Source organism: Carassius carassius, chromosome 1 (genome assembly GCF_963082965.1).
Source record: "Carassius carassius chromosome 1, fCarCar2.1, whole genome shotgun sequence".
Taxonomy (NCBI): domain Eukaryota; kingdom Metazoa; phylum Chordata; class Actinopteri; order Cypriniformes; family Cyprinidae; genus Carassius; species Carassius carassius.
Window position 1 is genome coordinate 44,301,368 of NC_081755.1, and position 17,372 is coordinate 44,318,739.

General features: G+C 36.9%; 1 protein-coding gene and 1 long non-coding RNA gene across 7 annotated transcripts in view; one reads left to right on the forward strand and one right to left on the reverse strand.

Annotated features, from left to right (window-relative positions):
• LOC132151902 (Fc receptor-like protein 5) overlaps window positions 1-17,372 on the reverse strand; it is a 628,771-nt gene that overhangs the window by 533,332 nt on the left and 78,067 nt on the right. The window lies entirely within an intron of this gene.
• Window positions 11,993-13,293, forward strand: LOC132152103 (uncharacterized). The gene is made up of 4 exons (XR_009436479.1): window positions 11,993-12,055; window positions 12,363-12,449; window positions 12,814-13,070; window positions 13,254-13,293. It is a non-coding gene; the product is annotated as an uncharacterized LOC132152103 (long non-coding RNA).

Genomic DNA, 17,372 nt, shown 5'->3' on the forward strand with positions numbered 1-17,372 from the left:
AGACGTGCTCAGCTACAATTATTATCAAAACTGTTCGGTGTATTTTAATGTTTATTTTATGTTTCATTCACTTTAAATTACACTACAAAATAACAGAAATATAGGTTGTTATTGCACACTCATATTTATAACAGTAAAAGAACATTTTAAACATGTAATATTAATATTTATTCAAGTCAAACACATACCTTGTAGATAACAGCTGTTTCACAACGCAAGTGTCAGCGTCGCGTGAACAGCGGGTATTTTTTCAGACGTGCGTGCATGTTAATCAATGAGTGCATTCACTCCAGGAGCAGCGTGTGAGCGTCAAGCAGGAGTGTCGCGTGAGATGCAGTGAAGCGGGGGTTACAGTCATATATTTCGGGAAACATGGATGATCTTGCATGTTGTAAATCCAGCAGGCTCTAAGTCCAACTCTCCATCAGTGTTGTAAACAAATAATGGCGGCGCCCATAGCCCGTCACGTGATAACTTACCGATCAACAAACATGATGTTTTTTTTTCTCCAAGTATTAATACCACATTAGGAGTTAACTTACATATATTTAACGAAGTTAATAACTACAAGTTTGTAAATATTTTGTATAAAAAAAATAAAAATATTTTAACTGTCATGGATTGCGAGTCTTTTTTTCCCGCTGACAACTGATGTAAAGCTGATGTCACCGTTACCTCACAATCGCCTTTGTTGTAATTTAAAGGCACAACTTTAATCCAGCTCACCAACATAAGAGAAAATGACAGATAATACATTTAAAAGAAGAAAACTGACAAATGAGGAAATTGAGGACATTTTTTTTAATTCTGATGAGGAGATTTTTGACAGCAAGGCATAGAGTGACAGTGATGAGGATCTTCCCCCAAATCTTGAAGCTCTGGACAACTTTGAAGACGAAGAGATGACACCAGTTCCTAATGAGGCAGAAGAGGTAACGTTAAACTCATTGTTGTGGAAGGCAACCAACCTTTTTTATCCTCCTGCCCCAGGCAATTTTAACAACCAGCACTGTGGTGTGCAAAATCCACCAGAATCACCCAGTGAGGTAAATTGTTTTAAATGGTTTCTAACGGAAGATGTCATGGGAGAAATTGTGGAGGAAACAAACCGCTATGCCTCTGACTTGCAAGAGAAGGAAATGGAAGGGAAGCTGGTTAAATGGGTTCCAACAAATATCCCTGAAATGTACACATTTTTAGTGTCAGTTCTCTTAATGGGTGTGATCAAAAAACCATCACTTCGTGATTACTGGAGCACAGACCCCATGCTCTTGACCCCATTTTTTGGGTCTTTGTTCTCACAGGATCGCTTCCTTCTGCTCCTCCGCTGTCTTCACTTTGCAAACAATGCGACAGCAGTTTCCAATGACCTGCTGAAAAAAATCAGACACATATTCACTGCGCTCACCTCCTCTTTTCGTCGCATTTTTGTGCCATACAGGGATCTGTGTGTGGATGAGTCTCTGATGAAGTGGAAAGGCAGGCTGGCATTTCGTCAGTTCATTCCATCCAAACGGCACAGATTTGGGATCAAGTTTTTTGTTTTGTGTGATGTGCTAACTGGTTATGTGGAGGACATGATCATTTACACCGGATCCTCTACTGACATCCAACATTACCCAGGACTTGGGATTTATGGGTTCATTGTGATGACACTCTTTGCACCTTACTTAAGCAAATGTCATGTTCTATATGTTGACAACTGGTACAGTAGTCCCACACTTTTCCAGCACCTCTTGTCACTTGGCACTGGAGCTTGTGGGACCGTGCGCGGAAACAGAAAAGGGATGCCAAAGTTCACCTGCAAGATGAAAAAAGGTGAGGCGGAATTCGAAGAGAATGGGTCACAGTTGGCAGTAAAATGGCATGACAAGAGGGATGTTCATGTCCTTACCACAGTCCATCCAACTGGTATGGCAGCCACAGGCAAGCTGGATCACCTCACTGGGCAACCAATGATGAAGCCAGTCTGTGTGCTGGAGTACAACAAAAAGATGGGTGCAGTTGACAAAGCTGATATGATGACTGGTTTTCATGAATGCACCAGAATGAATGCAACCAGAAGTGGTACAAGAAAGTACTCGACACGGTTTTACTCAACAGCCACATCGTCTACCGGCAAATTACTGGTGAGAAATGGATACAAATAAATATAAACAAGATAAAAAGTGCTAACATTTTTAATTAATGTAATTTAAAGTGTTAACAAATTCACAATAATAAACATACCACACGGTCACATACTATTATTTTCTCCTCACTCCCTATTGATGTGCTCTACTATGAGTAGGAAAGGAAATCACCTCCCTACAATTCAGGACGAACCTGATGAGAGGGCTGCTGGAGGAGTACAGCACATTGCGAGGTCCAACCAAAGGCGGGCGTCCTGCCTTGGACACTCCTCTGCGCCTTACAGCCAGGCATTTCCCATCTGAAGTCCCTCAGACCACTTCCCAGGGCAGCAAGACCAGGCGGCACTGCAAGGTCTGCCTCTCCAGCACACGCAAGGGAAAGCAGAGGCGCCTCACCAAGCACATGTGTGTGCCATGCAACACTCCCTTGTGTGCTGTCCCGTGTTTTGAGGAGTACCACACACTGAAGCATTATTAAGCCTGTAAAAAGTCAGAGTATATTAATTCATGATGATACATTGTTAATTATTATTTATTGTAATCATATTATTAAGTGTGTATAATAGTTTGCTTTAAACAATACCATTTATTAAAAGTCAGTATATTTATAGTTTTTGTTTAATATTTATTGTACATATATTTGTTTTTATATTTGTTTACAAAGCTGATATGATGACTGGTTTTCATGAAGCATTATTAAGCCTGTAAAAAGTCAGAGTAGCCTATATTAATGAATTTATGATGATATTTTATAATTTATTGTACTTATATTCAGAGGTGGGTAGTAACGAGTTACATTTACTTCGTTACATTTACTTGAGTAATTTTTTGGGGTAACGAATACTTTTCGGAGTATATTTAAAGATGGGTACTTTATACTCTTACTTGAGTAAATTTTTGGGGAAAAATCTGTACTTTTACTTCGTTACTGTGGGCGACGCTCCTCTCGTTACTTTATCTTAATGCAATAAATGTTATAATGCTTCAGTTTATTCCAAACGCGCCGTCTACTTTTCTCTGGGCAATGAGCGATGCCCATTCGCGAATGATTCATTCTTTTGAGTCAATTCTGTTCAAAGGCTTGATCAAACCAATTGGCAAACGAGTGAATTGGTTCATGAATCAGTTTGAATGAGTCGTTCAGTTCCCTGCCGCACGCGCTGAGCGTCTGAAGTGGTTCACTCGGAGTTGTAACGTTTAAGAACAGAAAGAGCGTTGAAAACGTGGCTGGAACTGCACTGAATTGAAATCTGCAAAGGTTATTATTTGCTAGCGATGGAGATCCTTATTAGATGAACACCGCGTGTGCTGTCTACTGTTTAACAGGTAATAACTTGGGCTACATTCGATTACAGTACACGATACCACTGTGACATTAGTTTGTTGTACGTGTGTGGCTTATAACAGAGGGGAGTCAAGTTGAATGCAGCTTCCAAAAGACAAAAAATAGCCGATTAAGATTTTATTAATTTTAATACAATCACACTGGTGCAAGTACGTTCAGCGAGTCATATTATCAGCTGCTAAATTCAGATCTGTGATTGCTTGCTGGCGCTTAGCCAGAGATAGATGCGTTTATACAGCGCTGCGCATTATAACAAATCACACATGATTCTTTTGAGCTTATTAAAGCATTGGCCAATCAGAGGCGTTCAGATGAGTCATCGCTAAAATGCCGGTGCTTCCTTCACTCGCTCACTGACTGAATACCTCTTTCTGGCGAATTCTCTCGCAGGAACAACAAAGTGCAGATGTGTATACGAATCTTTAATTAAGATATTGATTTCACAGTGTTAACAGTTTCAGTGATTTTAATGGGAGTTTCTGAGAGTGATTGAAATCTAGACTGTCAGTGAAAATTATCTTTAATAATGTAAATGTTATTTGCTCTCTTTCTGAACAATGAAAGATTAGTAGCAATATTTATATCACATTAACTTTCAATGTTAAATTCACATTTAATATAAAGTCAGTCGTATTAAAAATATGTTATGGCATGACACCTATATCTGTTACTTAAGTAAACAGACAGGGTTTTATAATAAATTACATAAATTGGAGTAAAGGCTGATGAAATATATACATTTATACACGCACACATACATTACATACATTTTATCTATATATCTAAATAAAAATAGGCTCAGTATATATGACCCAAAGTAACTACCCACGTAGGAGGGGACATTCTCGCGACCTTGTGCAACGTTCCCTAAAAGTTATCTAAAGGTAACGAAAGTTCCGAACCTTTACAGAACATTAGGGACGTTCTTGGAACGTCCTCTTTTGGTTATGAAAGTGCTGCAGTTCAAGGTTCCTTAAATGACTTTAGGGGGACGTTCTATTTGGGGCATTTTATGGTCACATAGCAAACGTTACAGAGAGCACATTTGAGACGTTAACAGAACGTTCTCGCATGGTCCTCTGTTGGTCATATAATAACGTTCCCAAAGTGACTTTAGGGGAACGTTCCATACTGGTTGTTATATGGTCATGAAACAACGTTACAAAGAGGACATTCGGGACGTGAACCGAACGTTCCCATACGGTTCTCTGTTGGTCATATAATAACGTTCCCGTTATTACTTTAGGGGGACGTTTGATATTGGTTATTATATGGTCACACAACAACGTTACAAAGAGGACATTCGGGATGTTAACAGAACGTTCTCGCATGGTCCTCTGTTGGTCATATAATAACGTTCCCAATGTGGTTATTATATGGTCACACAACAACGTTAAAAATATGACAAATTAATGAACGCAAAGATGTATTAAATCTACATCTAATTAATGAAAATATTAAATAATAATACAATAAGTATTAAACTTATTTGTTAAATAATAACACTAACATGCTAGCCAATTTATTAGGTCCTCTCTGCTAATTTTGTGGGTAGGATTTGATATTTGTTACTTCAAAATAAAAACTATGGCTTTTACTCTACAGATCTAAAATCCTTGATGTGTCCATAAATCCCTTATTAACAAATAGACATACAAAACAATACAATGTCATAGATCAAGGCAACGTGAAAATAAGCGATGCATAAGTGATGCAGTTCAATTTTTCACCACATTTACATTGGAAAATTGTGGAGTTTTGTGGAGCTCTGACACTGTTTCATAGCACCCGCTTCGAAGTCGTGCGTTAATTTAGAATTTATTAAGCGCACTTTACAACTTACGACACATTTACCATTTATTATTTTCTATATAAATGTCTATGTAGCCTACTGTACATTTCTATACAAATATTAAAAATGAATATTTTGGTAGGGCACTGCCACACCCGCGGCTGACTGTATTCAGAAGGGAGAGCTGCAGCCCAATTCAACTGTGAGCCACTGCTGCTGGTGCATCGTCCTTTCTTTATGTGCGGAGTGGGGAGCGCGCGCACTGCAGGGCATGGAAGCGGCCATGCAGTCGCTTGCATTTTTTTCCTGTCAACAGTGTAAACTACTTAAAATACTCAATTTTTGGTCATAAGAATAATACATTATTTAAAGCTTTTATTTGTGTAAACTCACAATATCAAGAAAACTTTAGCAAAATAAACCACCACAAAAAGGACTGTTTTAAATCTGCTATGAATATGAAGTTTGCAGATTGTTGTAGGCTATTGTACTGTATCTTCTATAAAGATGACTATTACATTTCGTTAATTTAAAAAGCACGTTAATGTTGTATAAATAAATAAACTTTTGTTCTGTTAGATGTGTTTTGGCTAGTTTTTGTCAGGCGTGGATATATGGGTGGGCCTGGGTGGGCAGATTGACTGGTGGCCCACCCAATCATATTAATAAAAACAATTAATTTTTTTAATTTTAATAATAACAAATTAATAAATAATTTAATTTTAATAGTTTCATGAGGACATTTAAGTAAAGTAGCTACGAAAAATAGCTACAAAATAAAAATATTATGTCGGCATATCACGTGTCAGTCCAGTGATGCTATCATGCAACACAGCTGGTTCTCTTGTGAATTTGTTTTCTGCACGGGCCGGCCACACGCTCTCCGTGCGCGCACTGACTTAAAAGTGGCGTAACACCACTGTTACACTGTTACACTGTGAAACACACATACTCCGTGTGCAGTGCGTGACTGATCCATGACTGTAGGCTACCACAAACACATACTCACTATTTGTATTTCAAATCCAGAAGTTATCAGAAACTTTTATTAAAAAAGTTAAAAAAAAAGGGTTGTCAGCATTGCGATTCTCTTTGTACATATACACTCTTTAATAGACGTTTTAACACAATTTAAACAACGTATTCAGCGCTACTTATATAGATTTATATATTAAGTTGCTCAAACAAGTGGTAAAATATTTAACCATGTAGTACTTCGCAAAATCGCAAACATTTCAAATCTTAAAATTGACAAAAACAGCCGACTAACATGCCTTTTCTTTTGCATTTAAGTTTTAATACAATAAATATTGCATGTCACAAAGAAATTGTTTTTTCACCTCCACCATGAATGAGACGAGAGTTGTTCATTATGTCGCCTTGTTGAAGTAAATTTTATTTTTCCTTGCTTTACCCCGGTCCTAAAGTAAAAAAAACATGACTGTGTAAAAGAGTATAAATAAATTAAATGCATTTATGGTGAGATTACTACATTTTATTTAATTAAACGCATTTATGGTGAGATTATTATATTTTCATGTCAATCTGTGTTCATTTTGACCACGAACCATGCACCGTCAGCCTGTCACTTTAATTCAGCGCGTGCAGCACATCAGAAATAGACTCGGTGCGGAAACGATCTCTGCACTGCACCGCACATGGAACGGATCGCCGGACCGCATCCGCGCGCAGTGTGAAAGCTCTATAATACAGAGCCCGGGAATCAGGTGTATAAGATTAAAAAACCCGAGGCCCCTCTGTATATTCACCAGGCCCACCTATTAATGACGTTCTGTATCCGCCACTGGTTTTTGTATGTTGTATAATTATAATAGGCCTGTATCTAGGTAATGAAAAAAAATAAAACAATAATAAATAAATAAATATATAAATATATATATACATACAAAAGGAAAGCAGCTGCTTGAACCTCATTCTGGGAGAAGACTTATTTATTTATTTTTTACCATGAAGAAAAAAATCAATCGGATGAGTCAGGTTCTGCACATCTGAGAAGAAGAAACAGGTAAGACGTTTATAATCTTACAATAATGAACGATTTTTCATGAGAAATGTTCGCCTATCTATAAGACGAATAAAACACGACAATTTTACAACCGGGAAATATGACCTATTGGGTTTATTTGCACTTAAACATTTTTAAATAAATTGTAAAAATAATACTAAATTACAATTATTATAATATGAATTATTTATTAGTAAATAATACTAAATTATATGTATATATATTAATTTATACTCATTTAATTTATATATTTGAATTCTAATGTATTATTTCTTGATAACAGGCGCTGCTAAGTATAACACACCGTTGCCATGAAAAACAAAGTGTTGCTATGGACGCAGGTATCTAGACGGAAATGGCTATTTTCTTTATTATTTTCTTTATTATTATTTTTCACATTATCCATTACATAATATAACGTAATTATTAGCATTATAACGCAATATATCATTATATAAATATACATTTTTTTTTATAAAATAAAAAACGTTTAACACCTATATAGGTCACAAATTCTAAATCTGGCAGCGGGTATATAAGCTGGGGTCTGTGACCATCGCGCTCACACACAGCGTACTCACACCTCACTCACTCAGTGGACATCCCAACTGGACATCCCAACTGTCAGTTTCTCTGAGGTAATTCTTCTAATTAACCATTCTATTTAAATTAAAAACACAAAACAAAATGACATATAATGTACGTTACATGATATAAATAATAATAATATGGAATTATAAGGACAGTAACGTTAGCTTTTGAGCGAAATCTTCTCATGGTAAAACGGCCGTTTCCACAAGAAATTGAATAAATTGTCATAAAATTGACGGACTTTCTTTTCCAGTAATAAATGTACCACATTTACTCAGACAAACTGTTTTTCCATCTTTTTCTTTAACTTTATACCACTGGTCCGCACTGTCATCGCCGTTATTTGTCGTTAAATACCGTTATGTTTACGTGACGTCATTTGGTCTAAAGAAGTAGCTTATCCTTTTCAGATAAGCTCATTATTTTTTTAGGGTCTGTCATGTTAACATTAGCTACTTTAAAATAAATTATGAATACAATTAATATCATTATTGTAAATTATACTTTATTTGAAAATTAACGCACCTTCTCACAGGCTTGGCTGTGAGCGCGCGCGCGTCCCTCAACCTCCGCACGAGCGCGACGGTGCCGTCATCACAGTGGGCGCGAGACCCCATTTCGCGCAAATGTGTGCACGGCATTTTTTGTAACTTTGCACGAAACTCCGCTTCCAGAGGTGCACGACTTCGAGCTTATTCTGGCCAAACAGCCAGCACCCAGTTTGCGCTTGCATTTAAAAAAAGAGCCTAGAAATAAGCAGAAAAAAAGAAGAAATAAGCCTTTTTGGTGAAAATAAAGGTCCATGTTTAACAAAACATAACAAAACCAGAACAAACTATAAATACATAAATACAAAACACACAAACAAAATAAAATAAAAATAAAATAATAATAATAATTATAGTAATAATTATAGAAATTACACTTTAATGCACAACCGGTTAGGCAATTCACAATTCAGGCATTGTATCTAATATCATCTGTATCCTTTGAAGTAACAAGTGTAAATAAAATTGTCCCACGTCGACGTATATGTGATTTCAATTCACTTTGTCTCTTTTCTGTGCTTTCCAGACCCTGCCCTACAGACAGATTACCATGATGTCATCTCAGAAGGTAGGCTTGTCTTGCAAAAAAGGTTTTCAAATTTACAGCATATTGCTGACATGCCAGAAAAGGGATCGATTTCACAGCAATGTGATAAGTTCAATGTTATATCAAGATGTTTTTCACCTTATAATGTGGCGTGAAAGATCACTGTATTTGCCTAAAAATTTACTATCTTTAGGTTTTTTACTTAAATAACATGCGTGTACACATTTGCAGAGAAAAAAACACATAGCTGTGTCACACAACTGGATGCCTGCAGAAGCTAGGAAAAGAGAATACAAACGACTATGGCAGAGGGTACAACGGAAAATGGGAAATGTGCACATTAACGCAGCTGGTCCTAGTACTGTGCTAAACAATGAAGCACACAATCCCAGGGACACTATGCCAATCTGGAACCCAGGCCTAAAAAATGCAATGACTGGAGAATCTAATAGTGACAGCGATGAAATGTCGTTTGTCAATACTGACATCAGTGCAGTCACATCACTACAACATACAATGGCAGAAGACACAGAGAATATGGTTCTTGAATATTCCAGTAGTGACATGGATGGAGAGTTTTTTCAGAATACTGCCAACATTGATATGCCCACTGAAAATTTAGAAGAGGAGTTAAAGAGGTGGATCAATGAATATAATATCAAGCACAATGCTGCAGAAAAACTGCTCAAAATTCTCAGGAATCACGGGCATAAACACCTGCCATCTACTACTAAAACATTATTAAAAACGGATCCTGTTGAAAGCCAAATGGTGTCTGGTGTGGAATGCATTAAATTAGGAGTGACTGAACAATTAATCATGTGCTTGAATCGGTATCCCTACAATTATGCAAAAGACATCACTGAGCTTGAGATTTCCCTCAATGTAGATGGACTGCCACTCTTTAAGAGCACTGGTAAATCTTTCTGGCCTGTACTCTGCACAGTACATCTAAAACCAGAAAGCACATTTCCTTTGACCATTGCCCTCACTGAGGCCAAGCCCAAATCACTGGACTTCATTAAAGTCATATCAGATGAACTGAAAATGATTCTAATGAATGGCTTTGCATGGGGAGAAACAACACTCAATGTAAGATTGAGATGCATTACCTGTGATGCACCAGCAAAAGCCATGCTGAAGTGCATCAAACAATTCTCAGGTTACTATGGCTGTGACAAATGCACCCAAAAAGGCAACTGGGAGGGGCGCATCACTTACCAACAAGTGCATGACCTCACTTTGAGGAACAATGTCTCATTTAGAGAGCAACACCAACCAGAACATCATCACGAAAATGCTGTGTCCCCTTTCAGCAATCTCCAAATTGACATGATCAAGTCTTTCCCTGCTGACTACATGCACCAGTGCTGCCTGGGAGTGATGAGAAAAATGCTCCTACTATGGTCACAGGGCAAGTCGGGGCATCGACTATCGCCGGCTCAGCTGAGGGAGGTCAATCAGAGGCTAAGGAACTTGAGAAATGACATACCCCATATTTTTGCCAGGAAGCCACGCAGTCTGGACGAATTGGAGAGGTGGAAGGCCACTGAATTTAGGCAGTTTATGCTCTACACTGGCAAAGTTGTTCTCCGGGGAATCCTACCAGAAACCCTATACAGTCATTTCATGGCCTTTAGTGTGGCTTTGTGTATACTAGTGTCTCCACATTTAACACAAACCCACAATGTGTATGCCCATGAACTCCTCACATATTTTGTAGAACAAGGCCGGCACATATATGGGAAAGAATTCCTAGTGTACAATGTGCACTCACTGCTTCACCTCACTGCTGATGCCACCACATATGGATCATTAGACAAATGCAGTGCCTTTGCGTTTGAGAGCTACATGCACCAGCTGAAGAAGATGGTTAGATCAGGAAACCATGTTCTAGTCCAAGCAGCAAAACGGCTCCAAGAACGTTCACAGATTCCTATACAAACAAGTGAAGAGAAACCAATACAATTGAAACATCCTAATAATGTTTACATTGTTAGCCCAACATCCTGCTGTGAAGTTCTGGAGAGGACCAACTCCGGAAAGCTCTTATGTAGAGTATTCTCGCACTTAACGTCGTACCTTTACGAGCCATGTGACTCGATGATCTATGGAGCCTATGAATGTGGTCCATCAAAGATGGAGATCCTGGACAAGGCAAACTTGCAAGGAAGGGCAATGATCCTTGAGGATGGGCATGGCCGCAAAGTTGTCTTTTCTCTCCTTCATGACCTTGATTAATGAAATATGGAAATATGTACATAGTTAGTATTATTTTTTTTCTGTCATTGCTTTAATGTCTTAACTTAGATTTCATATACTGAATATTGACTGTCTTTTCTAAGGAGTGTCTGTTCTTCTGTTTGTAATGTAGGTTGGATTTTACATAGTTATTTTTGAACAAGAAAATGCAATTACTGTGGCGCCTGCATTATGAGTAGAGGAGGTGAATGGGGTAAGGGTACATGCGCACACACACACACACACACACGTAATACCGGAAATAACATATTCCCTGAAATGTTTTAGGTTCTGATTTGCTACTGGCCCCGTAGAAACGCTGCTGCCATGGCAAAGGCCTCCCAAAGGCCAGATAAGGAGCTCTGGAAGCGGCACAAAATAAGAATACTCTCCGAGACTGGTGAGAAAACTGAATAAATATATAGTCATATGAAAGTACACTGCCTTTACACAGTAAAATGATTACAAAAACTAAAAAGACAACTCAAATTTACTCTGTCCCTAGACAACTATAAGACAGCCAGAGAACGAGCCAAAAAAGCTATAGAAAGTTCAAACGTGGACACAGAAGAAGAGGTGCTAAAAGAGCGGGAAAAAAAAGTACCACCAAAATACTGGACCGAGAGTGAAGGTAAACATATGCGATTGCTTTTTGTCATGCATTAGTCCACTGTTTATGTATAAAAATCATGCCATGATTACAGAGAAAACTACTCTATAAAACTAAACTATATGTAAACTGTTTCATCCTGAATGAATAGGAGAATGTGAAAAAAGGAGAAAAATGTCAACATCCTCTCAGAAGCCATCAAGCCTCCCAAAGCCTCCAAGTTGTAAGTAACAGATTTAACTTTTGGTATAATTTCTTGTGTTGTGTTGATTTGATGGTGGTGCGTCAGCGTCAATTAGTGAACAGGCAAAATAAGTGCATTGCCAGCTGACGGGAAGAAGCTATTTTGTGTGAAATATAGTACAAACAAATTTCTAATGGAAATCCTATTTTAAAAATGTTTTGAATTTGGTTGGAGTGTCTTATATTGTGTGAGTTGCAGGTTGGTATTTTTTGTCATGGCATTTTGTGTAAAAGTACTCAACTCCCCTGAACTGAGTTTATCGCATGCTTTCAATGTCTGTTTTTAGACAAACCACCTACTGACATCACAGCTCACTCACCTGAGGAAGATGAGCCATCCCTTCCAAATCTTTCAGCTAATAATACTTTTCATGGTATGCATTTTTAATGTTGATATTCTATTCATTTGTTAAGATAAATGGTTTTTTTTTAAATCTTCAGTAAATTAAGATTATGGCTGCATTTTCTAATCTCAATCTCTGTTACCTTAAATTATACATTCATCTCTGTAAAGCTGCTTTTAAACAATCTGCATCGTTAAAAGTGCTATATAAATGAAGATGACTTGACTTACTATCCAAATTAGACCAGCTATTGCATCTGGCAATACAGTCATGCCAATGTCTATATTTTATTTCTTGAAGTACCACACATATGCCTGAATACTAAGCAAATAACTAAATGTCAAGATGAACCCCCCCTTCCATCGTCATCATCTCACCCATCTAAATTTTTCAGATTTCCAGCATCTCATCGAACAATCTGAGCAGCGGATGCTCCTCGCAATTGAGAGAATGTCAACAGATATTTCCAATTCTATTGAGCGTCTGATCCAGGCTATTCAACAGAATCGTCCTGGTCCGGCAACCATCACAACACCACCACAGGAGACCATTGAGAGGCCCTGCAAAACATTGCAGGAGCTGCAAGCTTTCCTATTAAAACTTGAGGGCCCAGAAGGGAAAAAAAGGATGGTATGTTGATATAGCACAGGGGTCAGTAACCTTTTTGTCACAAAAGTGACATTTTTAAGTTCAAAATGTAGATCTGTGTGCATGTAGGCTAAATTATCAGAATTAAATACACCTCTCGCATTTGCTTGTGTGTCAGCAGTTACCCTGCTCCATGTGGCATTGCAATACTAACATTTGCTTTATTTATCTTTATATGTTGCATAGATACAGTTTTTGAGCCTGATGGGAGGTAGCAACATTGGAGACGCTGTGAGGAGAATCCTTCGGAAAATAGCCACCAATGAGGCCTGGTCAAATTACAGCCCTGAAAGGCCGAAAAGGAAAACTGACCTTCATTGGGACAGCCCTCCACCATATTGTTTTAAGTATGCTTTTCAAAACTTCTCTCTTCTTTTCACTTCATCATGCAACTTTTTAAAGAGCAAATGATAAACAGAAAAATGTCTGTACTGTCCCTGTATCTTTGAATAATTTGTTTTCTCGTTTTTGACTTCTAAACGAAAAAAAAACAAGTAAAAAAAAAAAAAATCATTTTATTCAGCAAGGATGCATTAAATTGGCCAGAAAAGAGAGTTAAGATTTACATTTCAAATAAATGCTGCTTTTTTTTCTTTCATTCATCAAATAACCCTGAAAAACACAAAAATGTGAAGAAGCACAACTGTTTTCATCACTAATAATCATAAATGTTTCATATGGTTTTAGTTTTACTTATTCACTTATTCATATTGCTCATAAAGTGTACTTTTGGATGTCAAAACTTTATTAAAATAAACTAAACAAATAAATGTAAATGTAAATATGAGAATTTAAAAAATAAGAAAATAACAGATGCATTGTGATATAGGTGACAAAATATTGTGAGAAAATATGAATATGAAGTTATTTAATGAGCTTCCTCACTTAACCAGTTATCTGTGCTTCCTCAGCAATGAAGTTCCACATTTCCGAACACGAAAATGCATGCAGCAAATAAGCCGTTCACAATATTTTCTTCAGTTAACTCCAAATTTCTCCCACATATTGGACTTGATTTTTGATGACGTATTGTCGACAACTTTACAAACTCCTCCACTAGCTATTCTTTTCTTAAACTCCTCAGAATCCATCTCGACGACTGCAAGCAGATCGCGCGCGGTTATGATGAATTTTTAAAAGTGGAAGTATAGTTAACGTTATAGATTCCTGGGAGGGCGTGGCGCGTGGACACAAATAAACTGATATGGATTTTAAATTGTTTTATTAAAAATTATTTTATCAACTTGAAATACAGGCATATTTTTGTAGATGTGTTCCTAAAAATATGCATTACGTTTGCATGTGATTGTTTTAAACCCATGTTTCCCCCGTGTCCGACCCGACCTGCACCCGTATCCGACACAGGTGGATATTTTTCATCCGTTTGAGCAAAAACCTACAGGTACCCGAACCCGTGCAGGACTCTAGCTGTAAACTACACCATATAGGCCTATGCTTATATTTAATTTCACGAAAACACAAAAACATTTGCAATATTACAAATACAAATTATTGTAGACTATCACAAGACCCATTTATGAATTAGTTAATTAGTTTTTCCGATTACAAAATCAAGTCGTTATTTAAGTAGCATGAAAAAAACAATAGGATTATAAATTAATATCTCACTTACATATACAGTTTTCCACGAGTGAATTCAGTGAAATCCAGATTGTGTCTGTCTCTGTCTGAGGTGAGCGGCACTGGCGTGAACGCGGCAAAAACTCCCGCAAACCAGCAGTTTTTTTTCTTAACTCTTATCTAAACTCATATGATTGGTTATTGCAACATGAGCTCATCAGATTCGTGTCTGATTGTTTATAATGCTCAACGCTTAAATAAAAATTCATATTTTGCATGTCATAACTGCCTACTGTAATATGGCGTAACACTTTTAATTTATTTTCACATTTTATGTCAATAGTGATAATCGTCATATATTTATTTAGATTATTTTAACCCCCTTGTAGAATATGCATTTGTATCCATTTTGGAGGGAGCAGGGCAATTGCGTCATCAGCAATATTATTTCCACATCGCACCGTTCCCCGGTGCTTTCCGAGGCGATGGTGCTGAATCGGTTGATCAGTTCTTATTATAGAATCAATTATTCTCTCGTGCAGGGCTGCTTCACTGCGTTATGTGAAAAAGCGGTGTTCTTTATAAAAGTATTACAGAAATAGTTGAAATCGCATCTATTAGGACTAATGGGATATTATAACAAATATAAAATAAAAATATAAAATAATCCAAACTATAAAAATACCTATAATAGCCTAGTCTACATATTTAAAAATGTATAACAATAACGTCATAATAATGGTCCATTTTAAATGTTTAAGTGTCTCTTTTTTCAATTTTTGTTCGGTGGAGCTGTGACTATTGTTCTTGTAAAAACTTTTCAGCATAGTTTTGAGCCCTGAGACTTTTCACATTTATTTTGTTACATTTTTTTTCTCTTCTAGGTGCTTGTGCCAAACAATTTCCGAAACACACAGAAAAGGAAATTGATACATGTATAGGGAAACCCTCAAACATGCACCTCACCATGCCAAGTTGGTCGCAACACCTGTAAGTTGTTTTATTCAATGAGAGCTCTCTCTCTCTCTCTCTATTCTCTTGAATAACATAACTGTTTTGATTTATTTACTTAGTACCGGTACCTATAAACAAAGTGGAGTTAAAAGTAATTAAAAAGTCGTTGAAGTGATTGGTAAATATAATGTTTAATTTTTTCAAGCAGCGGAAGAAGAACTTCGGGCACCTCCTGAGGATGGAGACAGTGACTGATACACACACACACACACACACACACACACACACACACACACACACACACACACACACAGTATATATTTAATATAAATTATTGTTTTTGTTATTTGTTGTTCACCATTTACGCAACATAAAATGAATATAAATATGTGTTCTTGTTGTTATTACTGTTTCCTAATATTTGTGTGTGTGTATAATATATATATATAATTTATGTAATATATAATTTATTTATAATCTGTTTTTGTTCACACAAAATAAATGACTGATTTTATCTTTGAATGTGTTAAACGTGCATGCTTATTCCTGTTTAAAGTTCTGAAAGAACAAGTGTTTTTTGCAGTAAAATTCTAGTTTGGTTCCCTACAGGTCCTTGAGACCAGTGGGGACGTTCTGAAAACGTTCACATAACGTCCTGAATGTTCTGTGAAGGTCCTCAAAATAACGTCCCCCGACCCTTTAAAGAACTCCACATCATGACCGTCTACGAACGTTCCCGGAACGTTACTTGGTGACGTCCTTGACACCAGTGGGGACGTTCTGAGAACGTTCTGGGAACATCACATTTGCAAATATAACATGGTCCCCTAAACGTTCCGATAACGTCCTGAATGTTCTGTGAAGGTCCGCAAAATAACGTCCCCCGACCCTTTAAAGAACTCCACATCATGACCGTCTCCGAACGTTCCCGGAACGTTACTAGGCGACGTCCTTGACACCAGTGGGGACGTTCTGAGAACGTCCTGGGAACGTAGCATTTCTAGCTGGGTAGTAACTAACTACTTGAGTAGATTTTTTATCCGATACTCTTTTACTCTTACTCAAGTAACTATTCAAGACTAGTACTTTTACTTTTACTTGAGTAAATATTTCTAGAAGTACTTTTACTTTTACTTGAGTACAGTTTTTGGGTACTCTACCCACCTCTGCTTATATTATTAAATATAAAAGGTTCCCATTATGTATAATATAGTTTGTTTTAAACAAAAACATTTACCAAAAGTCAGAGTATATTTACAGATTTTGTGTTTGTTTATGATACTATTTTAATTGTTAGTCATTGTAAATATATTTGTTTTCTGTTTTGTAATAGTAATAATACACGTTTTTGTTTAATACAAACTATTATACATTTACCTTACATTTTAATAAAACATACATGAAGCCCAAAACATACATTCTTTTTGGGCTATATGCACCTGGATTAATCAGTTTGTCCAATAATGGCAGACAGAAAACAAAGGAGCTAGCTGAAGTTCAGGAAGTAGTGCAGCTGTGCATATGCTATACATATCTCTCACTACCAAAAAAAGTCAAATCTACATGGTATGACATCATCAAATTATATTTCCCTATACAAACATTTGAGCAAGCTGATAAGTGAGGTGTGACCATATATTAATATAATAATTGTATAGACTATATGGTCACACTTCACTTATTAGCTTGCTCAAATGTTTTGTAGGCTAGGAAAATATCATTTAGAACAGAATATCATTTAGTTCTGGGGAAATGTCAACACTTGTTGAG